Below are 21472 nucleotides of genomic sequence, written 5' to 3'. Positions count from 1 at the left end.
AGTACATTCTATGTTACTGAAGTAATTTTGTTTTATTTGTTACAAAACACATGTAGAGTAAGTTTTTATAACATGATTACGGATCTTATTTTAATATTAAATGTTTTGATTACTCACTAAGATATTGTTCATCAATGATCATTACTGGTTAATCAAAGCAATCAAATCTAAGTAATAGGCATTATGAATACATCAATACAGGTATTGTTATGACGATGACAATTGAATCGATACAATACGAGTAGGTACCTACATAGTGAACACTATCAATTCAATCTACTAGAGGATTATGTCCAACAACAGCACATAAGATTTATAGATTACATGTTGCGAAATAGCATCTATTACAACGGCATATGATATGATTTACTTTGAAATGCTGTCGTCCATACAAATCTCTCGGTTCGTGTCTAAGCAAACTATGTTCTAAGCAATGCCCGAAATTAGGTAACAAACAATACGTGCATCTCTCTCCATCTGCGATAAAGGTTGTTCATGAAATACAGGTTGTAAAAAACTAAGATAACTTAAATACCTACTTAACACTATAATGAAAGAAGCTTATAGGTGAGTTTTAGAAGTTTCTCCATGAAAATTATATTAATGTAGATATAATTTTCATGGAGAAACTTTGTTCCCTCATTTTTAGGATTGTGTTATTAATTTAGACAGTGTGTTACGGAAATGTAATAGTTAATTTGAGGTTCAAACAGTACCTATAAGTAATCAATCTAAGGTCCTGTGTCATAAGTTACTGTAGGTGCGCAAATAATTTTGATTCCTTTTTTTATAATATTTTATTGATTGCATGTCTTGTTATGTGATACTTATTAATAACGAGTTGTAAAGTTTAAATAAATTGTATTAATGCAACGGTTCCAAATACAATATCCCTTATAAAATCCTTTTTATTTGGTCGCAAGTCTTTTGTGTCCTTTGTTACTTCAGTCTGGTGGATTTAAAATACAAGACTTCATTTCTTAGATGTAGAGTCTCCAAATTAAAATTTAATACGGGATAAGTTTTTAAAATTGTGTTGTATTTAATGCTTTAAGCTCATAATACACACAACCGGTATACAAAGCAACATAAATTTACATTTCGTCTTGCCTCAAGATGAACTTAATGCAACTACAAACCGAACAAAGCTTGTAGTTATGTACAAAGGCAATTACACGCTTCTCAATATAAATGTGTTATGTGTTCAGTGTGTTTATTTAGAACCAAATGGAAAATCTCTCTTGATACAAGAGGCTTACGATTAAAGATGCCACAGTGCTTATCTTGATGTCTGTAAATGTCGGTATAAGTGCTCACTAAGTTAAAAATTGCTCCATCATCATCATCATCATTTCAGCCACAGGACGTCCACTGGTGAACATAGGCCTCCCACAATGACTTCCACATCGCACGGTTGGTAGCGGCCTGCATCCAGCCCCTTCCTGCTACCTTTATCAGGTCGTCGGTCCACCTTGTGGGTGGATGTCCCACGCTGCGTTTTCCGGTACGTGGCCTCCACTCCAGAACCTTGCTACCCCATCGGCCGTCAGTTCCGCGTACTATGTGCCTTGCCCATTGCCAAAAATGGTTCCATACAAAATTCAAACCTGCAACTCCATTCGAGTAGTCCGGTACGCTAATTACTAGGTCAGTTGGACCGCAAAATCTTCAGTTAAAATCTAGTTGTTAGATGCTTATCCGCGAAAATCCCAGTCGCTTGGCTGCCTCAGACCGTCGCACGGTGGTCCCGATTTAATAAAACATGGACATTGATGCTAGAAGCACGAAATTTTTTTTGATGGTTACTGCTATGATAACTAATAAGGCAAAAAAATATTACAATCCTACGACGTCTATTTCGTAGTAAAAAAAAATATATAGATATTTTTTGTATGGAAGAAATTACGTTTCTGTCAATTTTTCGAAATTCTTTAACGATGTCAAGATGCCGATCACACATGTTATAAAACAAGTGATTCTGAGTATTTCATGCGAAGATACTTGTCACTTATCTCTGCGTACTTTTGAGTTATCGAGGGTTGAAAAATCGATTTTTTTATATTAAATATTTCCACGAAACATTGCCAAAATTACAATATGGTGTATAAGGGACACCTTTGATGACACATAATAACGACTCGCACTCGCGAAGCGTAAACTAATTCCTCCTCAGAATGATCTAAAAGTGTTAGAGAGCGCCTCTTCTTCTGCAGAAGAAGAATTTTGCATAAATCTTCAAAAGGTTTTTTATTTATACCAGAAGTCGATGGTTGCACATCTACTTCCGCAGTCTCATCAACTGGAGCGTCTTCCTCGGTGTTAACGTTGTCTATGCGTTGTGTTAACTCGGTAAAAAAACATTTTTTAAATCTATATTTTTACATTTCGGCCAGACCATTTCAGACTAAAATGACGAACGTATTGGCATTGAATTGGCTTCCGAAGATTTGAGTAATTATCAAATAATTAAGTCGTAATTTTACAAGAAATATATCAAAGAAGATAATGGTCTGCTTCCAGCAGAGCCCAAAAGACTTTTTTGCACCAGAATTCGCATTGGCTAGACTCTGAAATTGTCTGGCCGAATTGTAAAAATATAGATTTAAACAATGTTTTTTACCGAGTTAACACAACGCATAGACAACGTTAATACTGAGGAAGACGCTCCAGTTGATGAGACTGCGGAAGTAGATGTGCAACCATCGACTTTTAGTATAAATAAAAAACCTTTTGAAGATTTATGCAAAATTCTTCTTCTGCAGAAGAAGAGGCGCTCTCTAACACTTTTAGATCATTCTGAGGAGGAATTAGTTTACGCTTTATGTGCTAAACTGAAAGAGTCTAACAAAACGAAATTAGCGACTACCTATAATCAAAGAACTGTTCCAAAATGAAGAACAGTGTGAAATAGTAGACAATCTTTTAACTTAAAACTGTGTCTACCTGAAGATAAACGTTAGCGCTAGTTACATCATGTAATTTGTCAAAATGGCAATATCGCAATTTGAGATTCATTCTCGCTTCAGAGAGTATTTCCGTACCGCGCGGGAATAACTTGACATGTCATTTTTGCGTACTTTTCAGGGGAGCGATTTTAAAGTTTAGAGTTCCCTGGTAAATCGGAATTAATGATAATTGATATTTTTATGATTGAAATAAGCTAATTTGATGCATATCTTTCGATTGGCGTAAGAATTTGATTAAATTATCTTCTTAATCTATTAAAAAAAAGACTTGTCAAGTTGTGTACCGACGACTTGTCAAGTTATTCACCAAAGAAAAACAAATATTTAAGGTGTAAAAATTGGATTTAAGTTAATTATTTTGAATGAAGTTTAAGTAAAAAAACAAAACATAAAAATAGAACATATTTTTATCACTTTTGCAATGAAATAGTAGCAAATTTATTAGAAAAATCAAATATAATCGCAGATTATGATCGCTTTTGATCAGGTAATTGTACGTTTACTTAAAATTTAAAAAAAGACAAATAAAAGAACAAAAGCCATGCTTCATAACAAGCACAATTAATTTTGATTATTTTAAGCTTACCATTAAGCTTAAAATAATTAAAATTAGCTGGATACATTTTTGCGTAAGGTCGACACGTCCTTTCGCGTCCACCGTCCAGTTCACGTCCAAATAACGGATCACTCTAGAACGAAAGCTATTGCTATGATTCCCTGAATGTATGCCACGTAAACCCACATTAAAAAAATCTTATAGCATGCTACCGTTTTTGCCAAAAATAAATCCCACATGAGCAGGTGCGCGTTTCAAGGTAAGTTTTTAATATATTTAGGTCTAGTTTGGGATTTACCGCAGTCTATTAGCCTTAACCATGAACCATACAATACGGATAATGATATCGGTGATCTGGGGGCACGGCAGTGCCCCCGCCAAGTCGAGCGCGTAGCAAACACTGCCGTACCATCCTTTACTGGAACCATTTCGCCGCATTTTCAGGCCTCTATTTGAGAACCTTTGGATAAGACCAGAACGCTGAAATTTTCGTTATCTAGTAAGCTATAATCACATACTTAAAATCCAAAATTTCAAGTCTGTAGGTCATTTAGTTTCAAAGTTAAGCGAAAGCAAAGTTTCGCATTTATGACACTCACTCACTGATGATCATCAAAATAGAACTAGTACTTCCCATAAACTCAGAGAGCTGAAATTTGGTACAGAGTTAGGGTTTAATGACTACATAAAGGGAAAACTATAAAAACTAGGAAAATTGAAGATCTGGAGTAACACCACATTCATAAACAATACTACTAGCGCCACACCGGCACCGTGGTGTTCGCCTATACCGCTCACCGCTAGATGGCGCTAGCACTTTGAGCGTCATTTTTCTGCACCGCGGTGTCCAGATTATTTTTCCTTTCTAGATCCCCCCGTCGATTAAGTTGAATGTTGTGTAAATATTTGAATTTCGTTGATTTCGTTTATGGTGAGGTTGGCTAAGGTTAAGTTATTAAAACAACTTCTGCTTTGTTGTCAATTTTAAAGGTCGTTTAGTTTATTTGTGTTTAATATCGTACAAAAAATGTCGATAATTTGAAAAGAAAATACGTTAAATAATTATGCCACTTTCTACAAAAAGAAGTGAAATCCCACCAAAAACATTCTGTAAAAAACTAGCCAAGTCTCGATGGACCTGCTTGTTTATCTCTAAAAAGTAATGAAATCTAGACAAAGTCGTGCCAAGTCTATGGTTCTTTACTGCAATTTCTTTATTATTATAGTTAATGTATTGTGACTTGGCCGTTGAACAATCTTTATAAGATAATCATACATAAAGTATTATTGAAATACGCAGCTTTATCAAGCCTACTTGACTGGTTATTGAATCAACGTTTTCAAAGTGGCAATTTTCCATCGTCAATGGCTAGCGGTTCTGGCGACAGATTGGTGCAATGGTGTCATGGACCACCTGGTTTTGTACCCTTCAACGGCCAAGTCACACAACATTAACTATAATAATAAAGAAATTGCAGTAAAGAACCATAGACTTGGCACGACTTTGTCTAGATTTCATTACTTTTTAGAGATAAACAAGCAGGTCCATCGAGACTTGGCTAGTTTTTTACAGAATGTTTTTGGTGGGATTGTACTTTATTAAATGACACTTAAAATAACGTGGATGCGAATTTACTACAATGCAATTTCCACTTTGCGTCAGAAGTGATCGCGGTCTGATCTAACTGGGTCTAAGATATTAAAATATACAAAACAATGCATGTTTTATATCATGTAAAACGTTATTTACATGACGTATCGAACACAAAGATTTTTTTCAGTACTTAGGCCTTTTCCTGGACGCTAATACACGCTCTTAATGTATCTTACCCTTGTGATAGCCAATTTGCGTCCACATTATCACGACTATTTTCTAAATACAGACGTTGTAAATAATATTAAAAAGCAAACTGTGCCTAGAGAGGATACCATATTGCAAATTGAGCCATACTATTGAAATTTCAAAAAATGAAATAAATCAAAATATATGTATGTTTATAATTATTAAGTGTGATACCTAAATATTTTGAATACCAATTAGTAAGATATTATTTATATTTTTTATTTCCATGCTGTTATTAATTATTAGTGATTTTGAATGCATTTTTTCTATATTTTATTAATATTACAAAGATAATATTAAAACTTCTAATGGTTTAGAGCAAGTTTAATAATACTATACTTATAAAAACTAAAGGGAGCATAATGACAACAATTTTTCGTTCAAAATGATTACGAAAAATTGTACATTATTTTTATTCCTCAAATCTACCAACTCACTAAATGGACGAGATCTGGCGTATCGACCCTACTTACTTTTACCTCATCATTATTCCTAAATAATGTCATTGAAGTCAAATAGACTATAAAAATAAAATTATCCGGAACTTAAAATTGACCTAAAAGTTTATTATTAGATTTTTTACTTAAATTCTGTTGTCAAACGAAATATTAGTCTGTTATGAAAAAACATTAGTAGATAGTAACCTACCTATTGACTAAACTTATCCTTCTTCTTTCAACTTGCTATTTAAACGTTAATTTAGTTTTAAACTATTGAAAATAGAAATAAAAGTAATAATTAACGCTTAAATATATTAAAAAAATATTTTCAGGGGTTGGTAAGTAAAAAATATTTAAAGACGCTCGAAATCCTGACAATGTTATATTTTATCAACTGCTAATGACACATATAAAAATATGATTATACGAAGGTAATAGCTGGATAACTCCAAATATCAAAACTCTAGACTGCGTGCATAACAAGACAACTGCACATATCATGGATGTGTTTAGTACTTAGAGGGGATCATAACTTGATAACTGTTTTTGTCAAATTAAAAACGAAAATCCATAAATGTATAAGTCGAGATATTAATAAATACATATTCTGACATACATTGATAAATCGAAATATAAATGTTTGTAAGAATAATATTAATTCGATATATCGTTATGTCAAATATTTATTGCCTAAATTAGAGATATTTACTTATGAACAAGAGCTGTATTTCAAGTATTTTTGGGTATTTCGAGTTGAGTTTTTTATACCAGTAGGGTATAAGGTAGAGGAAGCGCTTAAGCTAATAATAAAAAAAAAAGTGCAGGTCGAGATGTCAAGTTATTCCCGCGCGGTACGGATTTATGGGCTTCCATCCTGTCAAGAGCTTAAGGAAACAAAAAAAACTTGTTATCCTTCAGAGAGAGACGATATTTGTGTGAGTTATCAATGATGGACATATTGTAAATTGGGAAACCTCTCGTATAAGCTACTTTTTGACGGCCAGCGGACCCATACATACAACGTTGTATTAAGTATTTCCCTTATTTTTTTTTTTATTTTAATAAAAGTTAATGCATACGAGCGCGCGCGAGTGCGAGTCGTTGTTATGTGTCATCAAAAGTGTCCCTTATACACCATATTGTAATTCTGGCAATTTTTCGTGGAAATATTTAATATAAAAAAATCGATTTTTCAACCCTCGATAACTCAAAAGTACGCAGAGATAAGTGACAAGTATCTTCGCATGAAATACTCAGAATCACTTGTTTTATAACATGTGTGATCGGCATCTTGACATCGTTAAAGAATTTCGAAAAATTGACAGAAACGTAATTTCTTCCATACAAAAAATATCTATATATTTTTTTTACTACGAAATAGACGTTGTAGGATTGTAATATTTTTTTGCCTTATTAGTTATCATAGCAGTAACCATCAAAAACATTTTCGTGCCTCTAGCATCAATGTCCATGTTTTATTAAATCGGGACCACTGTGCGTCGCCGGACTCAACGCGTTTTAATATTTTCGAAGATGATGCAATTTCGAAATGCATTTTATATTAAACGAATGCAGTACATAGAAGATCTTTATGATACTGCGTTACATGACATGAATATTAAGTAGGTACTACTATTGCATGTGACTTGAAATAAGAATATTCGTCTCAAATTATGCAATCGACAAAGCTAAACAAAAAATTTACCCTAAAATGAGTAGGCAAAATACGATTCTCTCGTATGAACCCATGGCACTGATTGTTTGCCAACTTTTAGGATTAAAGTGTATTAATTTTAACTTTTAATGTTACTGGCATCAACTAAGATACCAAATTAATGGTAATTTTAACATAAATAAGTGTGATATTGCTTAAATAGGTACCTACCAAATTCGGAAAAACATATTAAGATTCTACACCAACTTTAAAACGCAGTTTGTTTCATGAAAGTCTTTGCTGTTCAGGTTTTTATAGAGGGAAGCCTGTTATTGGCTATACTATAAGTCTAAATCTTATAATTAATATTTTAAATGTATCGCTGTAGGTTTCTATAAATAAATAATTAAATAATCTGAACCTCACACCATATAAGGATTACCATTTATCAAGATGTACTTACCTACATAAAAAGTTACAGGTTCAAGATGGTGAGGATCATAATTGTTAAGAGGTTTACGTTCAAAGGACCCCATATAGGGTTATGATGATTAATGATCATCATTAAACAAAAATTAAACTGGACAAATTGCACTTTGAAGGGATACCATATGAAAATATGAAGATATTTATAAATTATTATTAAGCTGAAGAGCTTTTTGTTTGGTTGAAAACTCTGATCACAAAGACATTACTCTCTAAAAAACTGCTGGTTCAAATTTGGCGCTGAGCGTCAATGCAAAGTGTTGCAAAAACAGCAAATATTCAAAAAAATTCACACGAATTGCGTCGCGGCCACAACTTTGGTAAATACAAATAGGTACGTTGAGCAAACCTTATAGAGCTTAAAGTTTTTAAGCGAATACTATAATAATAATATTCAAGGTATTTGCATAAAAGCAAATGCTAGTCTCAAATTCCTCTCTTGTAAAGCCATTGCAAAATTTAAGTTGAAGCTGCTTCCTTTGTGAATATGGGCATAATGGAGAGAATAGAGTACACCGCAGCGCATTTTTGGGGAATATGTGGTTCGGTTAATTGTTTGGTTTCAGTTTATAATATTCAAGCAAGATTTTTTTTACGAAAACTTCTAAAGCAATGAATTTCATGATTTAGTATTTTGATTCAAAATAAATTCTATCGGGAGTTCACTTTCAATGTTTCGAAGCCACTTAATGTTAAAGGAGTCTAATTGCATTCCTTATTCCTTACACTAACTTACTTACATAAGACATTACATTTTTGCATCCACAACTTTTTGTAACTAGTGCTGAACCTGTTTGTATTTAATATCTTGTTACGACTTTCTAAGTAATTTTTTTATTTCATTTGATTAATTTTTTTTAACAATGCCTACTAATAGTAGGAAAATAAAATATACTTTCAAATAAACTGACCTCTGGCCACCTTGATTGTTCGACCACGCGCAAGGGCAGCGTGGGCGCCTGCTCGATAGACGGATGGCCTAATAAAGACTGGACAAATTGGATTAAGGTCAGTATGGATCTCTCTCCTGGGACATGCTGTTCGGCAGTTCGATAATCATGATAAATTAACTTTCAATACTTCGATAAAAGTTTTTTTTATTGTTAGTCGTTGATTGTTGAGATTGAATTTCGGATTTAGGTAGTACGTGATAGTCTTGAATCAAAAGCAAAGGAAAAACATAGAAGCTGTCTAAAAAGTTTCAAATGAAAGTCATGGGAATACTTAATATTGTTTTCATTTTAAGCATTTTCTAAAGATACGAGTAAATATAAAGTTTTCCTGTCGCATTTCTACGAAATATTTTAAATTTTCACTAACTCACTTGCACACTTCCTCGATGAGGTAGCTAATTTGTTTGGACTTGGGATACGCTTGTGTGACTTTAATTTCACGTAATCAAACCATCTAAAGTTTTTTTAATACCTTCAATAGTCGAATCGATACAAGTTCTTAGATAGTACCTACCTATCTAAGTACCTTCTATGATTTAATTCGCTATTTAATATTCTACACTTCGCTTTGAACAGCGTTCATTGATACGGGCTTTGACTTAGCTCATTAGTCAATTCTGAGAAATTTTACGTCTACAAATTATGTAAAATCATAATGTCTGGAGAACACATTGATGATTATTTGGAAATCATAACGGCTCAGTCGGCTTCTCTCCATAACGCGTGTACAATTAATAAGCTCAAAGTTTGAAGTTTCGAGGAATTAGAAGTGAAGTTTCGATCAAACAATCCATAATACGAGTATTTCTTGTACCATTTTAACATTTCTGGAGAAACCTCTACCATAGCTACAAATAAGATTGTGAGTTTACGAGAACAAAGGACAGTTTCAGATGATTGCATTTCACGTTTCAAGATGTATGGCAGAGGTTCACAACATAATCAAAGAACGTTATAATTTTTAAGTTTCCCTATTCCACTAATGTGTTACGATTTCTTAGTATTTCTTTTTATGATATCTTGCCTAGTATGTATTAGAAACGTAATGGATGGATGTAATCGGTTCTAATTATAGTGTTGTGTATTATAAGGTTTTTAATTCGATGGTTTTTGTTTAAATAAATACTCAAAATCAAAAACGTTTAAAAGCTCCAGCGACCATTGACTGGTGTCATTTAATTAAAAAAAAAAATGCTATTTTTTTTTCAGACCAAATGATATTTAAAAACCGTGTGTTGAATGTTATTTAAATGATGTTTAAAAAAGTGGACCGACGATCTGGTAAAGGTCGCGGGAAGAGCTTGGATGCGGGCAGCGCAGGACCGGTCATTATGGAAAACCTTGGGGGAGGCCTTTGTCCAGCAGTAGACGTCATTTGGCTGAAACGAACGAACGATATTTAAAAAAGTTATTTATTTATTTGCGTAGCACGTACCTATGTGTAGAAACTGTTAAGAACCGGTGTACATTGGTCAGAGTTTAAATCCTTTGTTGGTAGAGAAGACACGTTGAAATTGCTTTATTTGCCTTCACATCTGAGACTTCTGTGTTGAGATTTATTTTCGTGGTCGTATTTCTTATGAGAATACAAGTCCGTTATTAACAAGGTGTGAATAAATATCGATGATGAAACATGCGAAGTACTTATAATTATTTACTTACATACCTTACCTTTACCACTTGTTGGGTTTTATTTGCGTTTGCACCTTCCTTTTACACCTTTTTCGTTTCAGTAGCGAAAAATAGGCATTCAGATTTACTTTAGTAGCCGTGACAAATATTTAACTTCGGCTCACCTAGGATGGTCGATTTATCAAGGCGATGTATCAAAGAATGCCGATATCCTCTAACAAGAGTGGCGCATAGGACGTTATCTGGGATGATCCTATTTTTTAGGTAGAACGCGTCGTTTAGGCTAAAAGTTTCGACTGTCTGAGGCCGAATATCTAAAAATATCTCCTTTTGATCTGGAATTAGGGTTGCCAGGTCCAAAAATACAAAAGCCGGACTCTGTGCTTCATTTGGCAGGATATTTTGCAATTAGTGTCACAGCTCACGAGTGAGTAGTATTATCAACGGTTGTCCAACACCCTGATGCGTGCGCTTGATATTATTCTGTAGCTCGACTTTCACCTGGCGCAGAAGACCGTAAAAAGCCAAACATGTCCGGCTAAAGCCGGACACCTGGCAACCCTATCAGCAATCCAACTACGAATTGGATACTTACGTAACTTTGCATTTGAAAGAATCAATTTGTAAGGAGTTTTAATATTTAAAGAACTGAATAATTTTCGTTTTTATTTCTTCTGTAGGCATAAGAGAATAGAATATTTTCATACTGAATTGTAAGGTGTGCCTATGTCAACTTGGCATACAAATACTTATCCTAAAGCCTTTTGGGGCAAACGTAAGAGCTTTTAGTTTTGAAGGACCCTAAAAGGCTGGACTACAAAAGTCGTAGACAGGTAGTAGGTATTCAACTAAAGTAAATAAACTGAATTCTTTGATAATATTACCAAATAACACTGAAACGTGATTTTTAGTTGGATAACAATGAGTGAATTATAACACAAATGAAGCAGTTAGCCTTTAGTAGCTAACTGAGGCTGACTTGCACCATCTTACTTTAACTTTGACAAACGTCAAAAATCTGTCAAACTCCATACAAAACGCACCGGTTATCGCTATGTATATTAGTAGAACACTGTATATTCGATTTTTTACAGGAACATTTTAAATAACCTTAGCCACCAAAAGCGCGACAATTTTTGGCATATTTCTCTCAGTGACAAGTTTTCATTTGGTAAAGGATCATTCAAAGTAATGTTTGAAAGCTGTATTGCATTTCTGGGTAACCAATCTTTCAGGATACCAACCTCAGGATTACAACTTGGACCGTTTTATAACTATATTCCTAGTGAGATAGTAATGAATCGCTTTCGTATAACTATGTTACGGTATATAATTATATCCCTAGGGATATAACTATATTACGGCTTTATCTATCTTACTGCGACAGAGACAAGCCCTAATACTTGTTGGTGGTAACTTAATACAAAGCTAGTGCATCACGAAGTTACCAGCACCCCAGGCCGCAACGCCAAAGCGGTTAGCTGCTAACTATCGCCGAATAACGGAGCGACGTTCCGCCGACATTCAATTAGTCGGAAATCGTAATGGATATAAACTCAGTAGACTCACTAATTTCAATGCATTTTGGTGCACTTTCAACGTAATTGCTTTAATTAAATTCAAATAGTTTATGAGAGAATAAATAAATAGAGATGAGAGCTGACATAGCCCGATAGATTATCAATCTGACGGCAGGGCACATAGTACGTAGAACTGAGGCCAATGGGGCACCAAGGTTCTGGAGTGGAGGCCGTGTACCGGAAAACGCAGCGTTCGACGTCCACCCACAAGGTGGACCGACGGCATCACAAAGGTAGCAGGAAGGCGTTGGACGCAGGCCGCTACCAACCGGGCAGCATGGAGAGCATTGGGGGAGGCCTATGTTCATCAGTGGACGTCCTATGGCTGAGATGATGATGATGATGATGAGAGAATAAATGCCCCTTTCCAGGGCAGTTGAACACCTCCCAAATGTAACTTGCCCTACCACTAATCGAAACAACATATCGGTTGATGCCGAAAAGAAGTGGCAGAAGAAATTTAATTTGTCAACTATAAACTAGGTCGTCGTTCGTCGTTTCAGCCAAATGATGTCCACTGCTGGACAAAGGCCTCCCCCAAGGATTTCCACAACAGCCGGTCCTGCGACGCCCGCATCCAGGCACCTCCTGCAACCTTCACTAGATATAAAAAAAGTACCTATTTAGTGGCTTTTAGTTAACTGAGTTTCACAATACCATCAAAAATTGATATAAACTGATTTTTTAGATCACTATTGAATGTAGTACATAAAAACTATAAAAACATCTTAGATAAAAACAATGAAAATCTGTAGAAGTTTTATGTCATCGTAAATCCAAACAATCCAGTTTTCAATAAACTATGCGGATTCCGCCGCGGGCAGCAGTAAGTGATAAAACGTTGCCCGGGCCTTAACGTCCCTCTCAACCCTTTTCTTGGAAACAAATGGTGCAAAGAAATGTTGGGAGGGTTTATCATTCTGACAGTTCCCCAGGGCACGACGTGTACATATAATGTGTTTGAAGACAGAGTAACTAAAATATGTCTCATAAATATAGTCAACTAATATTTAAATTCAAGATTTTATAAGTAACTAGCTTCCGCCTTAATGGCAATAAATAAGCAGACTTTTTTTTTAATTTCGTACGGGATAAAAAGTATCCTATGTCCTTCTCCTGGCTCTAAGTACCTCCCTGATAATTTTCAGCTAAATCGGTTCAGCCGTTCTTGAGTATTATAAGTGGAGTAACTAACACGACTTTCTTTTATATATATAGAGTAGGTACGTAGGCCATTTTCGGGTCGCTTAGACATAACTACTTTCAGGCAAAAGTTGAAGAAACCCGATCGCGTGACAGGTCACTGACTGTCCAAGTGACATCCGCTGTGGGAAACCGCGAGGCTTCCCACAGCGGACTATGACTGCGCGATATGAATGCACGAGGCAGTCTGATATCGTGTGGAGAGCTGAGTCCGCCTCTACAATCTACGTGGAAGCTATAACGTGACTACGACCCCTCTCATCATCAGAATTATTTCAGCCACAGGACGTTCACTACTGAACACAAGCCTTCCCCAATGATTTTCCCGGCCCGGTTGATAGCGGCCTGAATCCAGCGCCTTCCTTGCTACCTTAAATGAGGTACGTACGACCCCTCTACCAATGTTATTACACTAAGAACGAATCTACTGAAAAGAAGCTTTACATAATATCTCAAATTAACTATATAGGTTGCTGAGAAATAAGAGCAGAAAGCTGTAAAAAAGAAACTAACATCATCCATATCAGTATTTCAACCATACCTTTCATTTCCTTGCTAACATTACCTTATCTTTCGTTTTTCGTTGTTCAAACTTTGTTATGCTTTGCTACGTTATCCTAAGTCCTAATCGTGTTTTAATGCTTTCGACCATTAAGAGCGGAGCTATCTGCCATAAGAGTGAGTCTGCCACTTGTACAATTGTAATATTGTAATTGTATATATTGTAAAAACACAATATATTACTCGTATGTGTTTCAAAACACAAATGAATTTCAAAGTCGAAAAATTTACAAATTCGAGCTGGTCGGTTTTTTGCATGATGCTACAAACGGGATGTTCCTGAGATTAAAACACGTACGGGTACCTTTACTACTAAACGGGATCCACCAAAAAACTGGATTTCTCCATGAGAAAGAGCCCTAAGATTGGCTAAGATGCTGCAATGTTAAAGTTTAATAAAAAATAAAAAATAAAATAAAATAAAATATGTTTATTTCGAACCAGGGTCCATATAGTGTTAGTAACAATGTAAGCTTAAAACTATGTTAGTATTAATTAATTAAATAATAGAAATTTTTATTAATTATTATTATTATTATTAAAATTATTATAATTAATTTTAGTGTCTTTGACGAGATGGACGCGAGTCCAGTGTTGCATAATAGCACTGTCTGCGTCCAGTCTCGCCGCGACCGCCATCAGGAGGCTGTTGGCGCTGCCCCGTACTCGCTGCAGTAGGGACGCGATGCGCTTTCTAATGATGGCCGAGAGGCTATCTACTTGCGCCGCGGCTAGCATCCCGGATGCGCTGCAGTGTCTTGGCAGTCCCCTCAGCCCCCTGAATGCATTATTGTATTGGGTGCGCAGGACACCGTAAGCTCTTTGGGTATAATTCGTCCACAGGCTGCAAGTGTAAAGTGAGTGGCAATAAGCTTTAAATAGCGTTATTTTAACATTGTTGGTGCAACGTGCAAACCTGCGGGACAGCATATTAGCCCTAATGCACAGCGCCCTACGCTCCCTCTCTATATCAAGGTCGTCTTTAAGCGACTCGGTGACCCAATGTCCCAGGTACTTGAAGCTCTGTACTTGTTTTAACGGGGTGCCATTAAGTTTCAGCGTCGGCACGTTATACGTCTTATTCTTAGCCCTAAAAACCAGCAATTCACTTTTAGCCACATTGTACCTGAGCCCATGTGCCTCCACATAACGTTCACAGATGGATATCAGTTTCTTGAGAGCATTGATCGATGGGCACAGCAGCACCATGTCGTCAGCGTAGCTTATGTTATTAATTAATGTGCCATCAATAGAACAGCCGACTCCAGCGCTACTGAGCTCACCGATCAGCTCGTCCATGTACAGATTGAAAAGGGTCGTTGAGCTCACTCCGCCCTGCCTCACTCCACATTGCAATCCATACATGTCCGAGTGCTCTCCTGCCCATTTTACATAATTACGCTGATTCATATACCAGTATTTTAAAATGTATATGTAATCATGGGGCATATTAGTTTTTTCGAGAAGCTTCTCCCAAAGAACATCGTACTGAACCAAGTCAAAGGCTTTACTTAAATCTAGAAATAGAGCATAAACAGGTGTACTTCTGCAAGTGTAGTACTGGACAGTCTGCTTGAGGCATAGAATTGCAGTTTCGGTAGAAAGGCCTGGTCTAAAGCCAAACTGTGCATCATGAAGCTTAATATGCTTGCGCAGTTGCTGGTCAAGCAGTCTGTCCAGCACCTTGGCCAATATCGTAGCCAATGATATAGGTCTGTAATTAGACTTCTCACTACTGTTTCCTGTTTTATTCTTAACAATAGGCACGACCACAGTCTTTAACAAATTATCCGGCAAATATTCATGACTCAAACAAAGGGAATAAAACAATGCTAGTACGCGAGCCAGGTGCGGGCCTGCAAAGAGCAAGTGTTCAATACTTAGGTGGTCATGGCCAGGGGATTTGCCTCTTGTAATTTTCCTAAGTAAAGACCTAATTTCTCCTGCTGTTATCAGGACTGGTGGTGAAGTAAGGTCACCAAGATAGCACTGATGAGAATGGTTATTAGCGACTGACCTCAAAGATGGTTGAACCTTAAAATGTTCTACAAACATTTCTGCTATCTGCTTTGGTTCATTCAATCCCTCAACATTTATAGGAACACTAGGTTTAGGATTGAGCTTTTTTGTGTGCTTCCAAAAGCTAGAGAATTCTTTTTTTGAATGATGCATAGCTAGAATATCTAGGTGTATTTGTTGTTTATTTATTTGACACCATTTTAGCTTGGATTTAAAGATTCTTCTAGACTCACACATCATCTTGTAAACATATCCTTCACGAGGTCTGTTATAAAGCACCCAATAGTGAAACCACAGACGCGCCTCTTTATGCGCTGCTTTTACGTGCTTATTCCATCCACACACATATCCATTTCTATTATTGACATTTTTCTTAATTGAACTATGTATAGCGGCATCTGACAAAATATTTACGATTACATTATACATATCGTCAAGTTCTTTACGGTGTTCAATAATATTACATTTCTTGCCCGCACACCCTAAGAAAATATCTGGGAAATCAATAAGCTTTAGTTTAGTGTTACAAAAATCTTTATAATGTGACATTTGAGAAACATCTCGTTCTCCCCACTGAATTGCGTTATTTTGATTAATACTACTACAATAAACAATCCTGGACCTTAATACGTTAAGATTACATGTTATTTCTAGTGGAAAATGGTCAGACCAAAATACATTGTAATTAATGGATACATCCACAACTGTGTGCCTAGTTCCTTCGGTCACCAAGCAGTGGTCAAGCCAGCTGACAGACCCGTGACTATCACTAACATACGTGTAAGATCCGGACGCCCTACCAAGTACATCAATATCAATACATGACATATTCTGGCCTAAGCAGAAACTAAATAGTTCATCACCAAACCGTCTGCCAGGATGGGCATTAAAATCTCCAAGAATATACACATATTCAACATCACAACTGTCAATAATAGCGTTCAACTCACCCAAACACTGCGTGAATTCTACCAAGTTAATAGACTCATCCGTAGGCATGTACACAGAAAAAACCAAAATCGAACACTGCACCATTGATATTTTAATTGCAATAAGACGATCACTCGAACACTGTACCGCGGTCACTGAGGGAAACACACTTTTACGCCACAGCAACGCGACGCCTCCATAGGGACGTCCTCGCAGAATACACACCGACGCGTCGACCGCCGATTTTCCAATATAATCGAAGTTCTGATCTACCGTGCCCAGCAGTGGAACGTCGTGAGGCATTAAGAGCGTCTCTTGCAATGCAATCAAGTCGGCAGTCTGACATAAGGATCGAATACAGTCTATAGACCGCTTCAAAGACTTACAATTAAAACTGATTAGTTTTACTGCTTGCGTGTTCATTCAGTGATATTGTTCTCTACAGATGCAGACTTCCCTAACTTTCTCTCACGAAAGTTAATAAAACGGCGATAGGCAATCCCGTCGGGCCAAAAATCATCCTTCAAAAACATATCTACTTTGTGACTGGGCACATAGATTTTATATGCATCATAACATTTCGATACCTTCATTGGCATTTTTTCAAGCGTCACCTTCACATTTATCTTATTTTCAATATAGTTTGATATATCACACACAGTCACCTCCTTCGAGACGTTGTAAATGTATATTGGAGTATTGGAGTCCGCCGCCTTGAACCTTTGATTAGGTTCTGCTAAGGCATTCCCTCTATTGCCTGTAAAACGGTTTCTCAATCTTTTACGTTGCACTGTTATCCATTTTTCATCAGGAACCGGTTGCTTCCATTTTCCACCGCGCGCAATGTCCGCTAGTGATCGTCGGTTTGGTATCGCATTACGGCCGCCAGCCTTCGCGTCCGTATGTTCGGCGCTAGCTTGTGCCGGTTGCGTATGAGTCACCGTCTTTGTACCGCTTACTTGTTTACTTCGTTCGCACGCAGTGATTTCACTAACCGCCAACATTTGAACTGCCGATTTTTGCGTTTGCGTACCCTCCGGTAAATTATCCATATCTACTATCGGCCGATAATCCAACGGTTGATGAGATGGCGACTTATTTTTAGGGGAAGTAGTGTTATCGTCGTCTTGTACAGGATTTAACCCCATAGGTCCACTATCGTAGGTGAAACTATTTAATAAACAAGCGCCTCTCCTTGTTGTGTTTACGTTGCCAGTGAAGTAATTAACCACAGATGTTTTCTTCAATGAGTCTAAATCCACTTTTATCTCTTCGAGCTGGTCAGCAGTTACATATTGTTCTTTGATCAATTGCAGCTCGGACTGAATTCTCACTAAATCCTTAAGGAGCCGCGTAACATCGACATGATCAAATGTTACGGGAGGTAGTTTATGCAGTTCCCGTGCAACAAAGACAGGAAATTCCTCAGTATCCGTCTCTTTGATGATACAAATGATATCCTCTATATCTCGACGTGCCTTTCCATGTCTTTTCCGAATTTTCTTCCGCCTTGAAGTCGATAAAGAATCGTACAGCAGATTCTTTGCGTCCAGAATATCACTTTCTGAAAAAGCACTAGTGCATATTTGAGTGATACTAACTTCATCCATCACATCAACTTTATTACACACGAATGCTAACACTTCATTGATTACGATGTTGCAGTTTGCACATTTCAATTCTTTCGATGACATCCCGAACTTTTAACGACGCGTACGCCGGTAGATGTGGCGAGCGAGCGAGCGAGCGGCGTGCGCTCCGCGTCGCGCATAGATTCGGACTGATTTATGAATTAATGAGTGGACGACTCTATTTTGCGAAAAAATATTTACCAAAACCAATTTTTCAGATGTATTATTATAAGCCATTAAATTTTTCTTTTAGACTGGCTGTTCACTCTTAGATATGCCCGTTATTGAAATTGATGGTTCGCGCCGGTCATCCATCACCGAATTGGAGTAGCCTTATCTACTGCACGGTCCTAATTCTGACATGACGTACTTCCGTGTCAGCCGTCACTATATTTTCCGTCAGACTTTTTCGCAACAATCACACAAAGTGTGCAATATTTTACGTTAAAATTTGTTCATAATAATATACTTGCAATCTTGTAACGTTCCTAATTCTGATATGACGTACTTCCGTGTCAGCCGTCACTATACTTTCCGTCAGAATTTTTCGCAACAATCCACAGTGTGCAATATTTTACGTCGAAATCTGTTTAGAATAATAGAGTTGCAATCTTGTAATAGCTTGAAGAGATTTTTAGTATAAAAAGTAAGACTGTCGCTTGATTTATAAGTGTAAGGCCCAGTGCGCTTACCATGAGTTTACGTTAGGTGTGCTCGCTAGCGACTGCGTAAAAAAATGACATTAATTGTATGACATATTGTGCAGCGCCCCTAGTGGCTACTTTCAAGAAACAAAATCTTCATAGAGATTTTTGACGTACTCGCTAGCGAGCACACCTAACGTAAACTCATGGTAGGTACACAGAACAGACGATGAAACGCAACTGCAACGAAACTGCAACTGCTAGTTACTTTTGAGTTGCATCTAAGTTTCTGCCATAGCGTGCGTTGAGAGACCACACATGACGCGACCAGTTTGAAACTTTCAGTTTCAGTTTCATTCATCAGAAAGTTGCAGTTTCGTTGCAGTTGCGTTTCACCGTCTGTTCTGGGCCTAAGAAAACAAACTTATGAAATAAGCGACAATCTACGACTGATTACGTCAGTTCCATTGATTTACTCGTAATACGTATATTATCCTCAAACGAATGTAAAGCAAATGACTCCTTCTCCTCATCCTGTACAGGAAAGCATGTATTGCAAGATAATACAAGACAAATGATGTCAAAACATGTTCAGCACTCGTTAATTAGGTATTACCCAACATAACATCCGTAATGGAGTGCGTAAGTAAGTACCTACATCAGACTATCAATTTTGTAGCAAACTCACCCCTATTAGAACTGCATAAGATGCCACAGTATTTATTTTGATATGCTGTCGTCTTTACTTGTGTACAAAGGGGTACTTGTGACGTCACTTGCCACATTCGGCTTTTACAACATTAAAATGGAGCGAATAGATCTTTTACAAAATATATGAGTAGGTATTTAGTAGGGATGTTATGGATATGTAGTTTCGGTTACGGATACGGTTACGGATATAGGAATAATATTATACCGGTTTCGGTTTCGGTTACGGATATTTTTTATTCCAGATATCTGAGAGTTTCGGTTACGGTTATGGATATCTGTGCTTTAGAATGCAAATTGAAATAGTTGTCCAACACAGTTCATACATGGCCACACACTTTACATCGAATAAAAAGTAATAAAAATTGATACTAGATGGCATTGTAAAGGTAAAAATCAGTCTACTCGTATTATGCCTTTATAATGCTGTAAAAAAACTATTATTTCAAACTGCTTACATCTGAAACTATTCGAAACGTTTGAATCGGTTACGGTTACGGTTTCGGATATTTTTTATTCCGGATATCTGAAAGTTTTGTTTACGGTTACGGATATCCGTAACATCCCTGGTATTTAGAAGAAATGCTATTATTTTCGTGGGTCTAAAAATGGAATGGAGTAAACTAAATCTCACAAAGGGCTACCTGGCAAAAAGTGCTTATAATATTATAATAAAAGCCCATCATTATTATCAGCTTAGGGGATACCTTAATAAAGTAGCCGGAGAGCGCAATATCTTTATTTGATCAAGTTTAACGTCAAGAGAGCTGAATGCGGCAAATCTCTCCTTTGGAACAGATTAAGGTGTATTTTTGCCTGCGCTGAGCTGTTAACGGTCTTGTGATTAAAATTTTGTTATTTTATAAAAGATGAAAATATAGAGTAGCTTGAACACCGGACTATAGTTTTTTTTAATCCTTTATAAATGTTTGAATTTACTTATAGCTAGTTATGATAACAATAAGATGCAATAAATGAATATGAATAAATTGCCATAGTTTTTACATGATGACGTGTTGTTGTTGCACTTACAATCAAGCTGTATTTCTGTAGAGTGCTTGAAAAAGCGTTTCTAATATACGACTATGGTGATATACTTACTTAGTTACCCCCTTACGAATAAAAAGTTACGCAGTTGTTGGACACTGTTTTAAAATGACATTTTCATACAAAACGTCACTTTAAAACACTGTTCAACGAGCGTGTAAGTTTTATTAGTAAGGGGGATAATGACTATCTGTATACTAACTTCTTTACTAATAAAAAGTTATAACTTACCTACTAGTGTCCAACACACGTGTTTATGTAATAGTTCATAAGTTAGGGGGCAAAGATATAAAATTCTAAAGCCTTTGGGGAAACGCTACGAGCGACATAAAGTAGTAGGTGCTATTGACTTTAAGTACTTCCTACATATTAATTCAGTACGAAAGCTTCATTGCATAAAGAAAGTACGATTAGCGGACTTAATGCTATACAACATTCCTTAGCCGTATGCATCTGATGTGGTATAACCAAGGTTTCTAGAAATATCATCCGTATCAAAGTCAAAAACATTCTTTCTTTGCATTTTGTATGCATTTTTCCTTCCTCTGTTATTCATTTTTAATCGCCTTGTGTCAGCATGTTCTGAATTGCCAAGTAGCGTCGTTACTATGCATTTATT

At 36.5% G+C, this 21472-nt stretch overlaps 1 protein-coding gene across 1 annotated transcript in view; it reads left to right on the top strand.

The window, feature by feature from the left end:
* The window catches only part of LOC135077450 (drebrin-like protein), a 229056-nt gene that overhangs the window by 66390 nt on the left and 141194 nt on the right, over positions 1 to 21472 (top strand). The window lies entirely within an intron of this gene.

This window comes from Ostrinia nubilalis, chromosome 13 (genome assembly GCF_963855985.1).
Source record: "Ostrinia nubilalis chromosome 13, ilOstNubi1.1, whole genome shotgun sequence".
Classification (NCBI taxonomy): Eukaryota; Metazoa; Arthropoda; class Insecta; order Lepidoptera; family Crambidae; genus Ostrinia; species Ostrinia nubilalis.
The sequence above is the reverse complement of the archived record's forward strand: the minus strand, read 5'-3'. Positions and strand labels throughout refer to the sequence as shown.